The 19,830-nt window shown below is 44.8% G+C and overlaps 1 protein-coding gene across 4 annotated transcripts in view; it reads right to left on the reverse strand.

Annotated features, from left to right (window-relative positions):
- Positions 1 to 5,979: 5,979 nt before the first annotated feature.
- ppfia2 (PTPRF interacting protein alpha 2) overlaps positions 5,980 to 19,830 on the reverse strand; it is a 639,866-nt gene continuing 626,015 nt past the window's right edge. For all 4 annotated transcript variants that reach the window (XM_070900188.1, XM_070900187.1, XM_070900185.1 and 1 more), the window contains one exon: positions 5,980 to 6,879. The gene's annotated coding sequence lies outside the window, so the exon portion shown is untranslated. The remainder of the gene's footprint in view (positions 6,880 to 19,830) is intronic.

Here is a 19,830-nt window from a genome sequence, read left to right on the forward strand (position 1 = left end):
AACCTGAGGAGAGAAGGTGCACTGTTAGATGTGGAAAACTGGCTAAAGTTCTCTGCTTGTAAGGTAATTAAGTGTAATAATTGCTTCCCTACGAGTAAAGATAGCACCTGTAAATTGAAATAAGATTATTCTTGGGTCATCAAATTTATGTTGCTAACCACTTGATTTTAGAGCTGGCAAAGTTTGATATATGCTAGAAGTTTATCAAAGATCAGTTTCTGCTTCAGCATTTTCCTTGCACAGCCTTCCTCTTCTATTAAATTTGTCAATTGATTTGCTCCACAGTTTCTTTTTCAGTCAGAACTGGAAATAGTTTACTTTCTGGTTTTGCCTTGGCATTGAAGCAAACAGAATGATAAATTGATATGGTGGAAATAAATTGCTATGTTCCTTTACAATGCGGATTTCGACCACTAAGAGGTACAACTGACATGATCTTTACCACGCGACAACTGCAAGAGAAATGCAGGGAACAACACTAACCCTTGTACATGGCCTTCTTTGACCTCACAAAGGCCTTTGACACTGTTAACTGTGAGGGACTATGAAACGTTCTGCTCTGTTTCGGCTGCCCACAAATGTTTGTCACCATCCTCCGCAACAACATGCAAGCCATGATCTTGACCAACAGATCCACCACAGACCCAATTCACGTCCGGACCGGGGTCAAACCGGGCTGTATCACCGCGCCAATGCTCTTCTTGATCTTCCTTGCGTCAATGCTCCACCTCACTCTCAACAAGCTCCCCGCTGGAGTGGAACTAAACCATAGAACCAATGGGAACCTGTTCAACCTTTGTCGTCTCCAGGCTAGATCCAAGGTGGTCCCATCCTCTGTCATTGAACTACAGTATGCAGATGAAGCTTGTGTTTGCACACATTCAGAAGCCATCATCAACATCTTCACTAAGGCATACAAAAGCATAGGCCTTACACTAAACATCCATAAGACGAAGGTCCACCACCAACCTGACCCTGCCACATTGCACTGACCCTCCCAGTCATTAAAATCCACGATGCGGCTTTGGACAACATGGACCATTTTCCATACCTCGGGAGTCTATCAACAAGGGCAGACATCGATGACCAGGTCCAACACCGCCTCTAATGTGCCAGCACAGCCTTCGGTCACCTGAGGAAGAGAATATTTGAAGACCAGGACCTCCAATCCGGCACCAAGCTTATGGTCTAAAGGGCAGTAGTGATACCCGCCCTCCGACATAGCTCAGAGACATGGACCATATACAGTAGACATCTCAAAGTGCTGGAGAAGTACCACCAGCTCTGCATCCGCAAGATCCTGCAAATCCACTGGGAGGATAGACGCACTAACATCAGTGTTCTCACTCAGGCCAACATCGAGACACTGACCACACTCGACCAGCTCCGTTGAGCGGGCCACATCCTCCGCATGCCCGACGTGAGACTCCCAAAGCTAGCGCTCTACTTGGAACTTCTACACGGCAGGCGAGCCCCAGATGGGCAGAGGAAATGTTTCAAGGACACCCTCAAAGCCTCCTTGATAAAATGCAACATCGTCACCGGCAACTGGGAATCACTGGCCCAAGTCCGCCCTCAGTGGAGGAAGTGCGTCGAGCACCTCGAGTCTCGTTGCCGAGATCAAACGCAGACAGCGGAAGGAGCGTGCAGCAAACCAGACTCCCCACCCATCTTTTCAACCATTGTCTGTCCCATTTGTGACCGAGACTGTAATTCCCGTATTGGACTGTACAGTCACCTGAGAACTCACTTTTAGAGTGGAAGCAAGCCTTCCTCAATTTCGAGGGACTGCCTATGATGATAATGCAAATTTCAATAATTACTTATGTGACCAAAATTTTATTCCAGGCATTAATGCCACCTTTCTTTTGGAGATTATGAAGACATCAATCAGAGATCGAACTATTCATGATACATTGAGATGAAAAAATCCAACACACATAATTGGATTGTCAAGTGAAAAATGTTCAATTAATGGATTTTCAAGTAATGCAGTGAGGGAATATATTTTTCAGAATTGAGTATTGTTTGAACCATTATATATATATATATATACACACACACACACACACATTATTTTGCTGACGAGATTCTGCTAAACCAGAAATATTAAATGTATTTTTAAAGAAAGTTTTTAGTTTATTTTTTCCCAACAGGTGAATTATTAATTAAATCTATACAAAGTTAATAAGGAGGCAATGGGAGACTGGTAACGCAACCAGACAAGGTTGTGTACAGCAGGTGAGACTTACAGGGCTGGATTTTCCTCCAGACAGTAGAGTGGTGGAAATCATTAGTAAAAGGGGTGAAGAGGCACACCACCAGGGTTGTCACTACTCCAGATGGGTAGCAGGGACAGCATTCGTTTTCCCTGTCCTTGCATCTCCCCACTGTCATTTAAATGCCATAGGTGGTCAAGGATTGGTGGCTGAGTTCCTTGTTGGTGGTTGGGGAAACTGGGCAGAGAGCAAGACCTCTGGCGGGTGCAAAACCCTGCCAAGGAGTGGGCATGCGCATGGTGTGTACTGGGCCCAGGCTAATGACTTCAATCCACAAATATAGGTGGGGTCAGGTCAGTTGCAGTGCACTTCACACATGATTGGGGCCTAGGCAAGGGGAGTGATGAGCGTTGAGGGTAGAGGAATCCGACCTTGACTACTTAAGTTTTATAAATAGGGGTAGAGAGTACATTACCAAAGGCGTAACACCAAGCTTATATACATCACTGATTAGGCAACAGTTAGAATATTTGGCTGAATATCCTTTCACTATCCCACATGATCTCAGGTGGAATGGTGTTGGCCTACCATTGAATTCCCATTCTTACACTCCCACCTCTGTGGAGACTGTTGTTGGCAATCCCTTCCCGTTTGCCCTAACAGGGCAAGAGGCCCAATTTCCCAACCAGTTTTGCTGATATCCACCTCTGCTCCTTGGGACCACTTGAAGAAAAATGGTGGTAGGCCCAGGGTAACAACAGTAAGGCATCAAAATTATTTTAATAGAGGAAGACCGCACAGTAGAGACTTCCTCTTCCTTCATGTTGGCCACGATGCCATATCTTTTTAGGACACAATCTAGGCTAAGCCATAAAAAACCTTGGAATCCTCATCAGGATTCTTCCACCCCCCCCCCTTCAATATCCAACTACATCTTCTGCTATTGCAGCACTTGGTGGTCGGAATCCCACTGGGAGCCTGCCCTGCATAAATAAACAGATCTGATCAATGAATATCGATTGGGGTCATGATGGTGTCAGGGCAGTGAGTGAAAGTTGTGCTATGCTGTGATACTGTTGGGAAGAAGAGAATCTATCCATTTCATTGGTTTCCATTTAGGGTTGTAGGAAGAATGACAAAGCCGTGGAATAGTACAGAAACTATTTACTAAGGGGGTTATCTGGAGAGATTAGAGAAACTGGAGCTCATTTCAGTAGAACATAGAAGGTTAAGAGGAAATCTAATAGATTTTCAAAATTCTGATAGCTTTGATATGGAAAATAATGAGAAACCATTTCCAGTAACTAATGGGCATATATTTAAAATAATCACAAAATGAAAGGAGAGATTAGGAAAAATAAATTAATGCATGCATGACCTTCCAGAAACACTGGTGCAAACAGAATTCATAATGGCTTTTAAAAGGAGTATGCAAAATACTTGAAAAAATGAAAATGTAAAAGAGTATGGGGATAAGGCAGGGGAATAGGACTATATGGCTAGCTCTTTCAGTCAATGCAACCATGATGGGCTAAATGGCTTTATGCTGGTTAAAAAATATATGATTCCTTACTCTTCTGTCGATATTTATATTTTTGTTTTATTTATGCACACTGATTTCAGGAAATAAAGTTGAATTTAGACAATGGGAGATAATGTGACTTTTATATATAGCTTCTGGGATTATTCAAAGATATACATTTAAATCACTTGTCAAATACATAAATACCTTCTGTCCATTTGGTGATGTGTCCTCCGATAAATCGAACAGTACAAAATGTATGTTAATAACATGGGTGTTGACAGCACTGGGAATCTAATATTTTTCAGCATATATTCAGTCTCTTCGACACAGCTCTACCTGAAAGATTAACCATTATTTGAAATGGGAAATTAAAACCTTACAATTAAAATGGTCCTTTAAATGTAATTAAAGTTTGAAATACTATCCTATAGTTACCAGAGTAATTGTAGATAATATCATTCACAGCAATGTGCCAATTTAAGTTTGCAATTTCCCTCTGTTCACTTAAGGAAAAAATCTGGAAAGCAGCATGGTGATGCTGTATGTTGTACATCAATACACTGTGGAACAGGGCTATAGCTTTGCATCTACTATTCCCCACAGAAGTTTCTGATTTTAGCCCAGTTTTTATAGAGAAGCCCCAAATGAAGAATTACTTTTTGGACAGAAAATTGTGCAGCTATGTGCCCAAATTCCTAATTTTAACTCCCAGTGGGCAAAACTCCATGCCTCCCATAAAAATTTGTAAAATTTCACCTCAACTGTTTTCTCTGAGCATGTGGAAATACCAAAGAATAAGTCACACCAAGCTGCTTTCAAAGCAACACTGATGGAGGCCAGGAAACATATTGCCCATCATCCTTTCAAATATGGATAGTTGCATAAGAGAAAATTGTATCAGAATTGGTTAAGTACCATTCTTATTCTAGAAATAAAGTTGATTAAAATAGTTTACAGGGCAGTCTCATGAGTGTAATTAAACCAATTACATACTTTTTGTACAATGTACAAAACAAACTTTTATATAGCTAAAAAGGATATTTCAAAATTAAACATTTCTTTTATTGAATTGCTGGGCTGGTTACTTTAAAGTGCTGTAGTGAAATGCTTAACTTAATCAGAAGCAGTGCCCCAGTGTGGATATATCTCCAGGGCGGGCAGAAGTCCCTTCGCTGCTGGAGCCCCCTATTGGAAAGTCTGGGCTTATATCTCCGCATTATGTACTGCTCTTTTAACTCTAGCGTCTGTTTTCAAATCCAGCTTGGGTTGTAATGTTGAAGCCTCTGCCTGATGATAGCTATACAAATGTTGATTAAAACAAGCTTGGACAGTTTCAGCCCATTTCCTGCTGAAATTTAAGCAAGACAAAGCTGCTCACTATTCAGCAATAAATGAATGCGAATTTTCCAATTCTCTCACTCAGAGAGCACAGATGGATAATTAATATGGAAAATGTAAATGTTCGACTGATACAGCAAGAACCGTTCTGTGGTTGAGGCTAAGATATACCATTGTAGCAGACTATAGTGATCTTAACCTGAATGGGTTGGATGTGAAAAAGTGGAAAGGTGTTCTGAGGGATAGAATTTCTATGGAGGTTTCCTATTTCCTGCTGTAACTTTGATGGAAACCCTAAAGAAATAGTGTAAACGACTTATTAAATCCCATCATATACAGAAAAGGTGAGAGAAGTTGAACAACCCACTTCACATTGGTTCATTGAAGTGACTTTGAAATAGTACTTGACAGTAGTACTCTTTTTATTGACAGTGCAAAATAACTGGATCACCATTAGCTTTGACTGGAATTTGGCAGTAAACATATCTGGGACTAAACAGAAAATGTTTGATCATACAAAACATAGCAAAAGAATTGCAAAGAGAAATAACAAAGACAATTCATAAAGCTGAGGTCAAAGCAGCTGTAGCTCACAACTAGAATATTAAAGCTAGTACAATTTCCCCCATGTTAACAATATAACATAATACCACAGCAGGCAATAAATTTGATCAAAATGACTAACATTTTATATGCTTTACTTTGCATAACATTCTATCTTTCAGTTATTTCTTCCAATAAAGTGAATTTAACAGTATAAAGTCTTTATAAGGCAAGCTTGGCAGAAGCTTGCAGACAAGCTAAAAGAATTCAACAAATGTCAAGTTATAAAGACTAAAGATTTGTCATAAACAAATGGCAACACCAAATTTACGAGGTTGCAAAATTTTGGCTCACATCTTGAGATCATGATAGCACGATTCTGACAAAAGCTGAAGAGTGTAACTTGGTCCACAAGTCAAATTAGTAGTGGCCTGCAGAATAGGGTCCAGGAACAAAGTTCACCATCATGTCTTGTAAACAGCAGTTTAGCAGAGAACCATCACAATGCTTTTCTGCCATCTGTATACAGTCTCACCACCTGCGAAGGCCCAGAAGAAAGTTTATTCTGCAATGTAAGGTTTTCAGATGTTTACCATCTGGGTTGTGGCAGGATTCCAGCTTCAACTGCATGTTAGAAAGTTAGGAAGATAACTGAAACTACAGTTCAAACTGCATCTGTTTACTAAATTTTTGTGAAAGTGATTGTTTTCTGTGTATTAAATATCTCAAATCCTATGGCAGATGGTGAGATACAAACAGCAGCATTATTTGACAATGAAGTGTGTTCTGATTAAACCCACATGTAAATTCTGTTTAGTTTTGTTGCTTTTATAAAATATTTATATTCATTTACATACAACATACACGGATATAAAGAAATACATACACAGTACATATGTTCAATCAGTATTATACAATAATTGTTTTATAAACTGTGAGGCAGGAACAAATGACGTGATACAATGGTGCTAAAACACCTCCATTACTACACCTTAATATCTGAAAAGGGTGAGTGCAATACTTTTCTGTCAAACATTTACTGGACAGTATCAACTCAGTTGATAGTGAAATATATTAAAATGACATTTACAAATCAGAATCCTTACATAGCTAATTTTTTCACAAGAAAACTCTTTACACTTTGAGACTCTTCCCCCTATCAACAATATCCAATTCATCAAGCTAGCAAATTGTTGCTGGTAGTGTCAGTCTTCAAAGGCAATGGATGTGTTCCACACAGGCATCAGGAATATGCTGAAAGACAGAGAGTTAATTGTTATGCAGTAAAGTATTTTGACAGATTGTTTGTTTCTTAGATTTTTGGATTCCCCACTGCCATCAATCAGCACCATATGTTCTCATTCAATATAGAAATGTGCCTATGCCATTTTCTGTGCTTCATATCCCATTGGTGGATACAGTTCTCAGAATCAGAGTGAGAGTTGACAAGTCACCAGGACTGGATGAGATGCATCCTAGGATGCTGAGGGAAGATAAGGAGGAAATCGCGGAGGTACTTAGATACGGGGGTGGTTCCAGAGGACTGGGGAATCGCAAATGTTACATCCTTGTTCAAAAAAGGGTGTAAGGATAAACCCAGCAACTACAGGCCAGTCAGTTTAACCTCAGTAGTGGGGAAGCTTCTGGAAATGATAATCAGGGACAAAGTTAACAGTCACTTGGACAAGTATGGATTAATTAAGGAAAGCCAGCATAGATTTGTTAAAGGGAAATCGTGTTTAACTAACTTGATCAAGTTTTTTGATGAGGTAACAGAGGGGGTTGATGAGGGCAATACAGCTGATGTATACATGGATTTCCTAAAGGCGTTTGATAAAGTGCCACATAATAGGCTTGCCAGCAAAGTTGAAGCCCATGGAATAAAAGGGACAGTGGCAGCATGGATACAAAATTGGCTCAGTGACAGGAAACAAAGACTGGTTGTTTTTTGAACTGAAGGAAGGTATTTCCCAGGGGTCGGTACTAGGACCACTGCTTTTCTTGATACATATTAATGTCTTGGACTTGGGTGTATAGGGCACAATTTCAAAATTTGCAGATGACATAAAACTTATAAAAAGTATAGTGAACAGTGAGGAGGATAGTGATAGACTTCAAGAAGACATAGACAGACTGGTGAAATGGGCAGACACGTGAAATTTAATGCAGAAAAGTACAAAGAGATACATTTTGGTAGGAAGAGCGAGGAGAGGCAATATAAACTAAAGGGTACAGTCCTAAAGGGGGTGCATGAACCGAGAGACCTGGGGGTATATGTGCACAAATTATTGAAGGTGGCAGGGCAGGTTGAGAAAGCTGTTAAAAAAACATATGGGATCCTGGGCTTCATAAATAGAGGCATAAGAGTACAAAAGCAAGGCAGTTATGATGAAACTTTATCAAACACTGATTAGGCCTCAACTGGAATATTGTGTCCAATTCTGGGCACCGCACTTTGGGAAGGATGTGAAGGCCTCAGAGAGGGTGAGAAAAGAATTACAAGAATGATTTCAGGGATGAGGAACTTCAGTTAGGGAATAGACTGGAGAAGCTGGGGTTGTTCTTCTTAGATCAGAGAAGGTGTGATTCTCAACCTTGATAGAGGAGTTCAAAATCATGAGGGGGCCAAAATTCAGGCCCGCCAGAAACCGTTTTCTAAGTGTTTTCACCGTCGGGACGGATGAGGTCGACTCTTGTCCTTTTTTTTTTGCAGCAGACCGGAAGTCAGTCATAAAGAGGGTGAAAGTGGGGCGGTAACTCGCCTTGAGGGGCGGAAGTGGAAGCAGGACAGAGGCTCCGCCGATGTCAGTCAGCAGCAGAGCAGATATAACATCATGATGCATGTGCGTCACCACGCTCGACCCTTCGCTTAAAGGGGAGAGCATTCGGCACTTTGAAATCTCGGTCCACTGGTCCATCAGGAAGGGTTTCGCCGGGCTAACGGACTGGCACCCAAGAGAGGGTGCTAGGTTGCCTGTTGACGGCTCGGCCAAATCGTCGGCCCAACCTGGCAGTCAGCCGACAAAAAAAAACATGGCGGCTGCCACAGTGCAACCTTCCCTTGTAGGGCCACCGCGCTGCCGTAGCTCACAAACTGAAAGCAAGGTGCACCGACAGAAAAAGCTGTCGGGGGGCACCATGCGGCGGATCGTGAATTTTCGCAGGAGCTTCGATGGAGGTGTGAAAGATCGGCGGTGCGCGCTTTGATGACCTGCTTAGGATGGTCGGCAGCAGCGGGGCGGAAGTGGGGACTGACAGAAAAATCCCCGAGCTGAATTTTGATCATTGCGGCCATTGGACCATAAGTACCTGAAGGAAAAAAAATTGAAGGGCTATGGAGACAGGGCGGGGGAGTAAGACTAGCGGCCGCAACCGAGACTCCAGGATGGTACGTTGCCTCCCTGGTGCAAGGGTCAAGGATGTCTCGGAGCGGGTGCAGGACATTTTGAAGGGGGAGGGTAAACAGCCAGTCGTCGTGGTACATATAGGTACTAACGATATAGGTAAAAAACGGGATGAGGTCCTACAAGACGAATTTAGGGAGCTATGAGCTAAATTAAAAAGTAGGACCTCAAAAGTAGTAATCTCAGGATTGCTACCATTGCCACGTGCTAGTCAGAGTAGGAATCGCAGGAGAGCTCAGATGAATAAGTGGCTTCAGGAGTGGTGCAGAAGTGAGGGATTCAAATTCCTGGGACAGTGGAACCAGTTCTGGGGGAGGTGGGGCCAGTACAAAGTGGACGGTCTGCACCTGGGCAGGACCGGAACCAATGTCCTAGGGGGAGTGTTTGCTAGTGCTGTTGGGGAGGGGTTACACTAATATGACAGGGGGATGGGAACCTATGCAGGGAGACAGAGGGAAGTAGAATGGGGGTAGAAGCAAAAGATAGAAAGAAGAAAAGCAAAAGTGGAGGGCAGAGAAACTCAAGGCAAAAAGCAAAAAGGGCCACATCACAGCAAAATCCTAAAGGGGCAAAGGGTGTTAAAAAGACAATCCTGAAGGCTCCGTGCCTCAATGCGAGGAATAAGGTGGACGAATTAACTGCGCAGATAGCAGTTAACGGATATGATGTAATTGGCATCACGGAGACATGGCTCCAGGGTGACCAAGGCTGGCAACTCAACATCCAGGGGTATTCAATATTTAGGAAGGATAGACAGAAAGGAAAAGGAGGTGGGTGGCGTTGCTGGTTAAAGAGGAAATTAATGCAATAGTAAGGAAGGGCATTAGCTTGGATGATGTGGAATCTGTATAGGTGGAGCTATGGAATACCAAAGGGCAGAAAACACTAGTGGGAGTTGTGTACAGACCACCAAACAGTAGTATTGAGTTTGGGGACAGCATCAAACAAGAAATAAGAGATGCATGCAATAAAGGTACAGCAGTTATCAAGGGCGACTTTAATCTACATATTGACTGGGCTAACCAAACTGGTAGCAATGCGGTGGAGGAGGATTTCCTGGAGTGTATTAGGGGTGGTTTTCTAGACCAATATGTCGAGGAACCAACTAGAGGGCTGGCCATTCTAGACTGGGTGATGTGTAATGAGAAAGGACTAATTAACAATCTTGTTGTGTGAGGCCCCTTGGGGAAGAGTGATCATAATATGGTAGAATTCTTTATTAAGATGGAGAGTGACACAGTTAATTCAGAGACTAGGGTCCTGAACTTGGGGAAAGGTAACTTCGATGGTATGAGACGTGATTTGGCTAGAATAGACTGGCGAGTGATACTTAAAGGGTTGACGGTGGGTAAGCAATGGCAAACATTTAAAGATCACATGGATGAACTTCAACAATTGTACATCCCTGTCTGGAGTAAAAATAAAACGGGGTAGGTGGCTCAACCGTGGCTAACAAGGAAAATTAAGGATAGCATTAAATCCAAGGAAGAGGCATATAAATTGGCCAGAAAAAGCAGCAAACCTGAGGACTGGGAGAATTTTGTAATACAGCAGAGGAGGACAAAGGGTTTAATTAGGAGGGGGAAAATAGAGTATTGCTGGGAACATAAAAACTGACTGCAAAAGCTTCTATAGATATGTGAAGAGAAAAGATTAGTGAAAACAAACATAGGTCCCTTGCAGTCAGATTCAGCTGAATTTATAATGGGGAACAAAGAAATGGCGGACCAGTTAAACAAATACTTTGGTTCTGTTTTCACGAAGGAAGACATAAATAACCTTCCGGAAATACTCGGGGACCGAGGGTCCAGTGAGAAGGAGGAACTGAAGGATATCCTTATAAAGCGGGAAATTGTATTAGGGAAATTGATGGGATTGAAGGCCGATAAATCCCCGGGGCCTGATAGTCTGCATCCCAGAGTACTTAAGGAATTGGCCATAGAAATAGTGGATGCATTGGTGATCATTTTCCAACAGTCTGTTGACTGTGGATCAGTTCCTATGGACTGGAGGGTAGCTAATGTAACACCACTGTTTAAAAAAGGAGGGAAGAGAGAAAACGGGTAATTATAGACTGGTTAGCCTGACATCAGTAGTGGGGAAAATGTTGGAATGAATTATTAAAGATGAAATAGCAGTGCATTTGGAAAGCAGTGACAGGATCGGTCCAAGTCAGCATGGATTTATGAAAGGGAAATTATGCTTGACAAATCTTCTGGAATTTTGGAAGATGTAACTAGTAGAGTGGACAAGGGAGAACCAGTGGATGTGGTGTATTTGGACTTTCAAAAGGCTTTTGACAAGGTCCCACACGAGAGATTGGTGTGGAAAATCAAAGCACATGGTATTGGGGGTAATGTACTGACGTGGATAGAGAACTGGTTGGCAGACAGGAAGCAGCGAGTCGGGATAAATGGGTCCTTTTCAGAATGGCAGGCAGTGACTGGTGGAGTGCCGCAGGGCTCAGTGCTGGGACCCCAGCTCTTTACAATATACATCAATGATTTAGATGAAGGAATTGAGTGTAATATCTCCAAGTTTGCAGATGACACTAAACTGGGTGGCGTTGTGAGCTGTGAGGAGAACACTAAAAGGCTGCAGGGTGACTTGGACAGATTAGGTGAGTGGGCAAATGCATGGCGGATGCAGTATAATGTGGATAAATGTGAGGTTATCCATTTTGGTGGCAAAAACACGAAGGCAGAATATTATCTGAATGGCGGCAGATTAGGAAAGGGGGAGGTGCAACGAGACCTGGGTGTCATGGTTCATCAGTCATTGAAAGTTGGCATGCAGGTACAGCAGGCGGTGAAGAAGGCAAATGGTATGTTGGCCTTCATAGCTACGGGATTTGAGTACAGGAGCAGGGAGGTCTTACTGCAGTTGTGCAGGGCCTTAATGAGGCCTCACCTGGAATATTGTGATCAGTTTTGGTCTCCTAATCTGAGGAAGGGCTTTCTTGCCATTGAGAGAGTGCAGTGAAGGTTCACCAGAGTGATTCCCGGGATGGCGGGAATGACATATGAGGAGAGACTGGATCAACTGGGCCTTTATACACTTGAGTTTAAAAGGATGAGAGGAGATCTCATAGAAACTTATAAGATTCTGACGGGACTGGGCAGGTTAGATGCGGGAAGAATGTTCCCGATGATGGAGAAGTCCGGAACCAGGGGACATAGTCTTAGGATAAGGGGTAGGCCAGTTAGGACTGAGATGAGGAGAAACTTCTTCATCAGAGAGTTGTTAACTTGTGGAATTCCCTACCGCAGAGAGTTGTTGATGCCAGTTCATTGGATATATTCAAGAGGGAGTTAAATATGGCCCTTTTGGATAAAGGGATCAAGGGGTATGGAGAGAAAGCAGGAAAATGGTACTGAGGGAATGATCAGCCATGATCTTATTGAATGGTGGTGCAGGCTCGAAGGGCCGAATGGCCTACTCCTGCACCTATTTTCTATGTTTCTATGTTTCAGTTCCTCATTGTCGCTCGACCCTTAGTTCACCACTTTCCAGGAGGATTTTTGCATGCTCTTCGATGAAAACAGACACAAAGTATTTGTTTAATTTCTCTGCCATTTCCTATTCCCCATTATAATTTCTCCTCTCTCAGCCTGTAAGGCACGCACATTTACTTTAGCTAATCTTTTCCTTTTTACATACCTATAGAAGCTTTTACTTGTTTTTATGTCTCTCACTAGTTTACTCTTGTATTCTATTTTCCCTTTCTTTATCAATTTCTTGGTCCTCCTTTGCTGAATTCTAAAATACTCGCAATCAATCCTCAGGCTTACTATTTTTGGCAACATTATAAGGTTCTTCCTTTAATCGAATACTATTTTTAATTTCCCTTAACCATGGTTGGACTATTTTTCCCGTGGTGTTTTATTTCCTAAGGAAATGTATATTCGTTGCGAAATATGAATTCTTTCTTTAAATGTTTGCCAATGCTTTTCTACTGACATATCTTTTAATGTAGTTTTCCAACCTTCCGCAGCTAACTTGCCTCTCATACCTACTTAGTTTGTTTTGTTCAGGTTTTGGACCCTAGTTTCTCATTTAACGAAATCACTCTCAAACTCAACATAAAATTCTATCATAGAAACATAGAAATTTACAGCGCAGAAGGAGGCCATTTCGTCCCATCGTGTCCACACTGGCTGACAAAGAGCCACATGGCCCTTGGTCTGCAGCCCTGAAGGTTACATATAAACCTATGAACAATGGCGGAAAGGCAAAGAGCACCCAGCCCAACCAGTCCACCTCATACAACTGCGACACCCCTTATACTGAAACATTCTACACTCCACCCCAACCGGAGCCATGTGATGTGCTGGGAGAGGCAAAAACCAGATTAAAAACCCAGACCAATTTTGGGAGGAAAAAATCTGGGAAAATTCCTCTCTGACCCTGCTCCCCACAGGCTCCTTTATGACAAGGTTATTATTTAACGCTGTCAGTATTACTTAAAGGGACACACACATCTTTCAGCTAAGTTTGTAATTATGCTTTTAGACTGGATTTTTTATATTTTATTGAAGGACTGGTTTGGTTAAATAGATGTTAAAAGTTTTTAAAGTGTGCAGAGTTTGCAGCTGAATGCTTGCAAGGCCTCGGATGGTAAAGAAAGGCCTCTGAAAAAACAGAAAGCACTGCAAATAATCAGCAGGTCAGGCAGCATACATGGAGAGAGAAACAGAGTTCATGTCTCAGGTCGAGATGCTGCCTGACCTGCTGAGTATTTCTAAAATTTTCTGCTTTTATTTTAGTTTTCAATCATCCGCTTGCAGCGGGAAGTGGAAGACGCAGAAGAGGCAGACGCAGAAGAGGAGGAAACAGAAGGAAGGATGCAAACCAGATAGGCGGAAATCAAAGATGGAATCTTCTGCCTGCAGTACCATTGACCACACGCCCATTTCCCTTTCAATACTTGTCTCATATCTTACCTTCCCGCTGTGACTGACTATCACAGCCTCCTTTCGGCCGTAATGCTGAAATAAAATCCATCACAAAGCAAACTTTCCAATCCAACTTTATACATCTATCCATCCAATATGACATCAAGGGCTGGATTTTCAGTTGTCTAGTGCCTAAGTTAGCGGCCCAGAGGGTTGTTAATGCGGGGTGTAATAACTTACCGACCGGACGCACAGCTTGCAGCGCCCCACTGGAAAATTTAGTTGAGGTTTAGCATTGGCGGCAAATGCTAGTGCCTGGCTGCTGACTTTCAGTTACATCATGATGTTAATCCTGGTGCAATGACCATGCTAACGCCCCACTCGCTAAATTAGTTGCGGCTGCCTCATTTAGTGACCGCCACTAATCACATCTGAATAAATAGTCGGTACAACCTTCCATAGTCATTAACTGGTGGCTACTTAAAGAGATGAGAAAGCACTTCCCTCGGAGGTCACAGTCAGTGCAACATTTACACAGAGCACGTTGTGTGAGCCTCCGAGTTTGCAGCGACAGACATATCTAACATTACAGCTTGCTAACAACTGAAGTTGTTAGTACAGTACTATGCCGCCACTGTCACATTCTACGTGCTCTTGTTGGGCGGCAAGAGAGAGAAGAGCTGTTGGCCATGTTGGCGGGCGAAGGAGGACAGTCCCTAGATGTCTGGGCAGGAGGCCTTGCCCCCACGGCTTTACAGCAACAATGCTCATACCTGGACCTGTTGGAGGAGCAGTGTGTCAGAAGGAGGTCGTTACAGAGATATGCTATCTCCTGTAGGCAGACCTGCAATCTCACATCGGCACCAGGACTGCGCTGCCGTCACAATGAAGGTCATGGTGGCTTTCATTGTAGCATTCTTCTGGTTCTGTGGTGGGGTTGCAGAGAGGGGTCATTAGCCAGGTGGCCAGGCCATATTCTTTGTCCCCGAGCAGCGAGCCTCGGCCTTCCCGTGGTGGCTGAAACAGTCGTGGCACGGTTCCTTCAGGGCTGCATCAGGGGACATATGCAGTGTCTCACAATTCGCAGCACACAGCACATCGCTGCATCCGCGATGTCACACAGGCTCTCTATACACTCAGAGTGGACTTCATTATCTTCCCGATGACCAGGGAGAAACTGAATGAGCGCTCATGTGGGTTTGCCAGGATAGTGGGCTTCACGAGCGTTCAAGGAGCAATTGACTGCATGCACGTGGTCGTGCGAGCATCATTCGAGAATGTAGAGCTATTCAGAAAGGAATACCACTCCCTAAATGTGCAGTTGGTGTGCGACCACACGCAGAGAATGCTCGCAGTCAATGCTCACTGTCCTGGAAGTGCACATGATGTGTTTATCCTGCGGGAGAGCACCGTGTCACGACTGTTTCAGCCACCACGGGAAGGCCGAGGTTCGCTGCTCGGGGACAAAGAATATGGCCTGGCTACCTGGCTAATGACCCCTCTCTGCAACCCCACCACAGAACCGGAAGAATGCTACAATGAAAGCTATGCTGCCACCAGCAACATCATCGAGCAACCAATGGGGCTGCAGAAGCAGCAATTCCAATGCTTGGACCACTCTGGAGGCAGCCTTCAATGTTCCCCTGACCAGGTCTCGCAATTCATTGCCATGTGCTGCATGCTGCAGAACTTGGCCATCATGAGGGCCCAGGACTTGCCAGTGGGGATTGCAGGACCACCTCAGGAGGACAAGGAGGAAGAGGAGGAAGAGGAACAGAAGCCTGCGAGGCCCCAAATGTCCAGCAAGATGATGAGTACCAGCAGCAACCATAGAGGAGACAGCGTGCTAAGGTGCCGGTGCGAGGGCCAAGCAGCAATGGCTCATAATGTATCGGTTTGCTTAAATGGAGGAAGCTGAGGGATGCAGCTAATAATGACTGTGCATTGTGCAATGATAATGCCACATCTCCATCACGTCCACAGTCATACACCAGAGGCTGAAGGAAACGGTCAAAATAACATTTTATTTACATCCCTCAAACAACCCCCAAAACCCCACACCTGCAAATAATAAAAGCTAGAGCTAACGCCCCTTCAAACACCAGAATAACACCATGAACAACATATGTACAAACGCCCCTGCCAGTTCTCATTCTGCAATGGTATCCATCTTAGCCACAGCTCCTTACAACAGTAGCAGACGTGCAAGAACACCAAAGAGACTTAGACAATCATTTGTCGTTACTGCATCTTCCACAGGCATTTTCCACCCCCATGCCTACGGCTCCTCCTCAATGTTGCCTCAGTGCCTACATCAAGTACTTGAGTACTGCTCTGTGTTTGCAGGAGACAGGACAGACGGCCTAGGAGGACGCCCTGGACCAGCTGTGGGCCTGGAAGGTCTGGCTGCTGACTGCACCGCCTCAGAATGGACGGCAGCAGTCTCGGATGGCTGGGTGCAGGCCGTGGCAGTGGCGGGAGCGGAATGCTGTTTTCATGAGGAAGGACAGGACCTTCCATTTCCAGCGGCCCACTGCCACTCCTCCGGGGCGGAGCCACAGCATCCGGAGCAATATCTGTGAGCAGAGATTGTTGGCCTGCTGCGGCACCGCCTGTTCCCCATTTGGGGATGACAGAGAGCATGGCAGAAGTCATTGCTTGAATGGCATGACTCTGAGACCGCATTAGAGCAGACTGAGCTTGAAACACAGCAGTCACAGGGTGCATGCCAGCAACCACTGACTGCATCACATCACGCAGACCTTGCATGGCTGCAGCCTGTGATGTCAAGGCTGCTGCCACTTCAACCATGGCACGCGTAATCACCTGTGGGGCCCCATTGTCGCTCGTTGAGCTCACTTCCCAGTTTAGTCGGCCAAGGATGGGCTCATTGGATTGCTGAGAGTCATGGGCAATGCTTGAGGCGGCCTCCACCACACTCACAGCAAGTGCACTGACACTCTGCGGGACCCTCCCAAATGCACCCATAAGCTTGCACTACATCTGCATGGACTCCAGGTCCTCATCTGCCTGTCTCTGAGCAGAACTCCTGGACCGACTTACCCTCTGGAGAGCTGGCCTCCGAGCTTCCCCTCATGCTGGGCGTTGCTGTAGGCCACTGGGACCAGGAGTGTCAGGATCTACAAACCCCAGGAAGATGGCCTCTTCCACAGAGCTGGTCTCCCCACTTGCTGGCACAGAAGTTGGGTTCCGCTCTGTCTCAATTTCCTCCTCATCTTTCCCGTCATGTGAAGAAGATGGCTGACGGGCAGGCTGTCGCTCATAAGGCTCATCATCTGTAAGCACAAAGCAACAGAAATATGATTGGAATCTGGGGAGGGGGCAGGAAGGCAAGAAGGAGGGGGCATCATTATTTTGAAGCTACATCTTGTAAGGCATGTGGGCTCAAGGGTAAGGGATCTCACAGAACACACACATCTCATTCACAAACCGTCACTGTCGAGCAGCGGCCCTTCCTCGCCAGATGCTGCCGCCACGATTGGTGCGCCCATGAGGGCGGACACTCGCTCCTCCACTTCGGTGAAGTCCTGGAGATCAGGCTCTCCTGGAGGTCAGGCCTGTCCACTGCTGCTCTCTCCTATTGTGGGTGGGTTTGGCTTGCAATGACCAATACAAAAAGTTGGTAGTGGGTCTGTAGCTACTCGTGTGCCACATGTGTCTGCAGTAAGTGACTCGCTACTAATGTCCTGAGGTGTGCATCTCTGCATCTCAGTCTACATGGCAACACACAGTGGCTGTGTTAACGGTGGGACTGAGGGACAAAGAGCTGCGAGTAAGTATGAGGCTGAAGGCCTGTGACCGCATATGGAGAGTTAAAAGGTGTTGGTAGCTGGCCTCAGGCTAAGATGGGAGCTAGAAGGTGAGAGATGCTTGGATGGGCGGGGTATGTCTGGTGAAGCGATAAGAGCTTTTAGGGTAGCTCTAGCAATGAGGAGCATAGCCTGGTACACATAGAGAAGGGGTGGGCACTGCAAATCCTTTACATTGTGTGAGACAGTAAGGCTCACATTAACGCATTGCATGGTGAATGGAAAGGGTACTCACCCTGACAACTCAAGTGAGGTTGTTGAACTTTTTGCGACATTGTGTCGCTGTTCTGGCCATCGTGTTGTTGGCAGAAACGTGCTGTGCCATCTCCCTCCACAGCCTTCTGAATACCCTTGGCAATGACCTTTGGCCCCTCCAGGCTGTAGCGCATTGCTGCGCCTCCCAATGTCTCAAGTAAGGCCTCAAGGGCTGTGACCGAAAAGCGGTGCGCTCGCTGCCGTCCTCCTTGTTCCTCCATTTTCCCGCTCTGAAGACACTGAGGAGGTGGAGCTGCAGACCTTGCCGTGCCTTTAAGACACTGCTTTACCCGGGATGTGAATCAGATTTCGGAGCATGCGCAATGGTTTCCAAAATTTTGTGTGAACATTTTCGTTAGCGCCCCACTAGGTCAGATGTGTAACGGCCGACTTAGCGAGGCTCTTGGACAGCACCTCCCAAATCTGCATCCAATACCACCTTGAAGGACAAGGATAACAGATGCATTGGAACACCACCACCTGCAAGTTCTCCTCCAAGTCACTTGGAAATATTCTTCATCGTCATTGGGTCAAAATCCTGGAACCACTACTTAACAGCACTGTGGGAATACCTTTACTGCACGGACTGCAGATGTTCAGAAAGGTGGCTCACCACCACCTTCTCAAATGTAATTAGGGATGGGCAATAAATGCTGATCTTGCCAGCCATGTCCATATCCTCTGAATGAATAAATAAAAAAATATCATGAAAGACATGCATTATTATGCATGGTAAAGCATGGTCACAGAATAATATATCCAACAACAACTTGTATCTATATAGTGCCTTTAACATAATGAAATGTCCCAAGGTGTTTCACAGGAGTATTATGAGATTTAAAAAATTTGACACTGAGCTGCATAAGTAGAAATTAGCGGAGGTGACCAAAAGCTTGGTCAAAGAGGTAGGTTTTAAGGAGCGTCTTGAAGAGGGAAAGAGATGTAGAGAGGCAAAGAGGTTTAGGCAGGGAGTTCCAGAGCTTAGGGCCTAGGCAACAGAAGGCCATCAATGGTTGAGCAATTATAATCAGGGATGTTCAAGAGGCAGAATTAGAGGACTGCAGACATCTCGGCGGGTTGTGAGGCTGGACGAGATTACAGAGATAGAGAGCGGTGAGGCCATGGAGGGTTTTGAAAATAAGGATGAGAATTTTGAAATCGAAGCGTTGCTTAACCGGAAGCCAATGCAGCTCAGTGAGCACAGGGAGGATCGGTGGGCAGGACTTGATGCGAGTTAGAACACGGGCAGCCGAGTTTTGGATCACCTCTAGTTTACTTAGGGTAGAATGTGGGAGGCCAGCCAGGAATAATCAAGTTTAAAGGTAACAAAGGCATGGATGAGGGCTTCAGCTGCCGATGAGCTGAGGCAAGGGCGAAGACAGGCGATGTTATGGAGGTGAAAATAGGTGGTCTTAGTTATGCTGTGGCTATGTGGTTGAAAGCTCATTTCAGGGTCAAATATGACACCAAGGTTGCAAACAGTCTGGCTCAGACAGAAGTTGGGGAGAGGGATGGAGTCACTGGCTAGGGAATGGAGTTTGTGGCAGGGACCGAAAACAATGGCTTTGGTCTTCCCAATATTCAATTGGAGAAAATTTCTGCTCATCCAGAACTGGATGTCTGAGAAGCAGTCTGACAATTTAGAGACCGTGGAGGGGTAGAGAGAAGTGGTATTGAGGCAGAGCTGGGTGTCATCAGCGTACATGTGGAAACTGATGCTGTGTTTTCAGATGATGTCACCAGGGGCAACATGTAGATAAAAAATAGGAGGGGTCCAAGGATAGATCCTTGGAGGGCACCAGAGGTAACGATGCGGGGGCA

This window comes from Pristiophorus japonicus, chromosome 15 (genome assembly GCF_044704955.1).
Source record: "Pristiophorus japonicus isolate sPriJap1 chromosome 15, sPriJap1.hap1, whole genome shotgun sequence".
Lineage (NCBI taxonomy): Eukaryota > Metazoa > Chordata > Chondrichthyes > Pristiophoridae > Pristiophorus > Pristiophorus japonicus.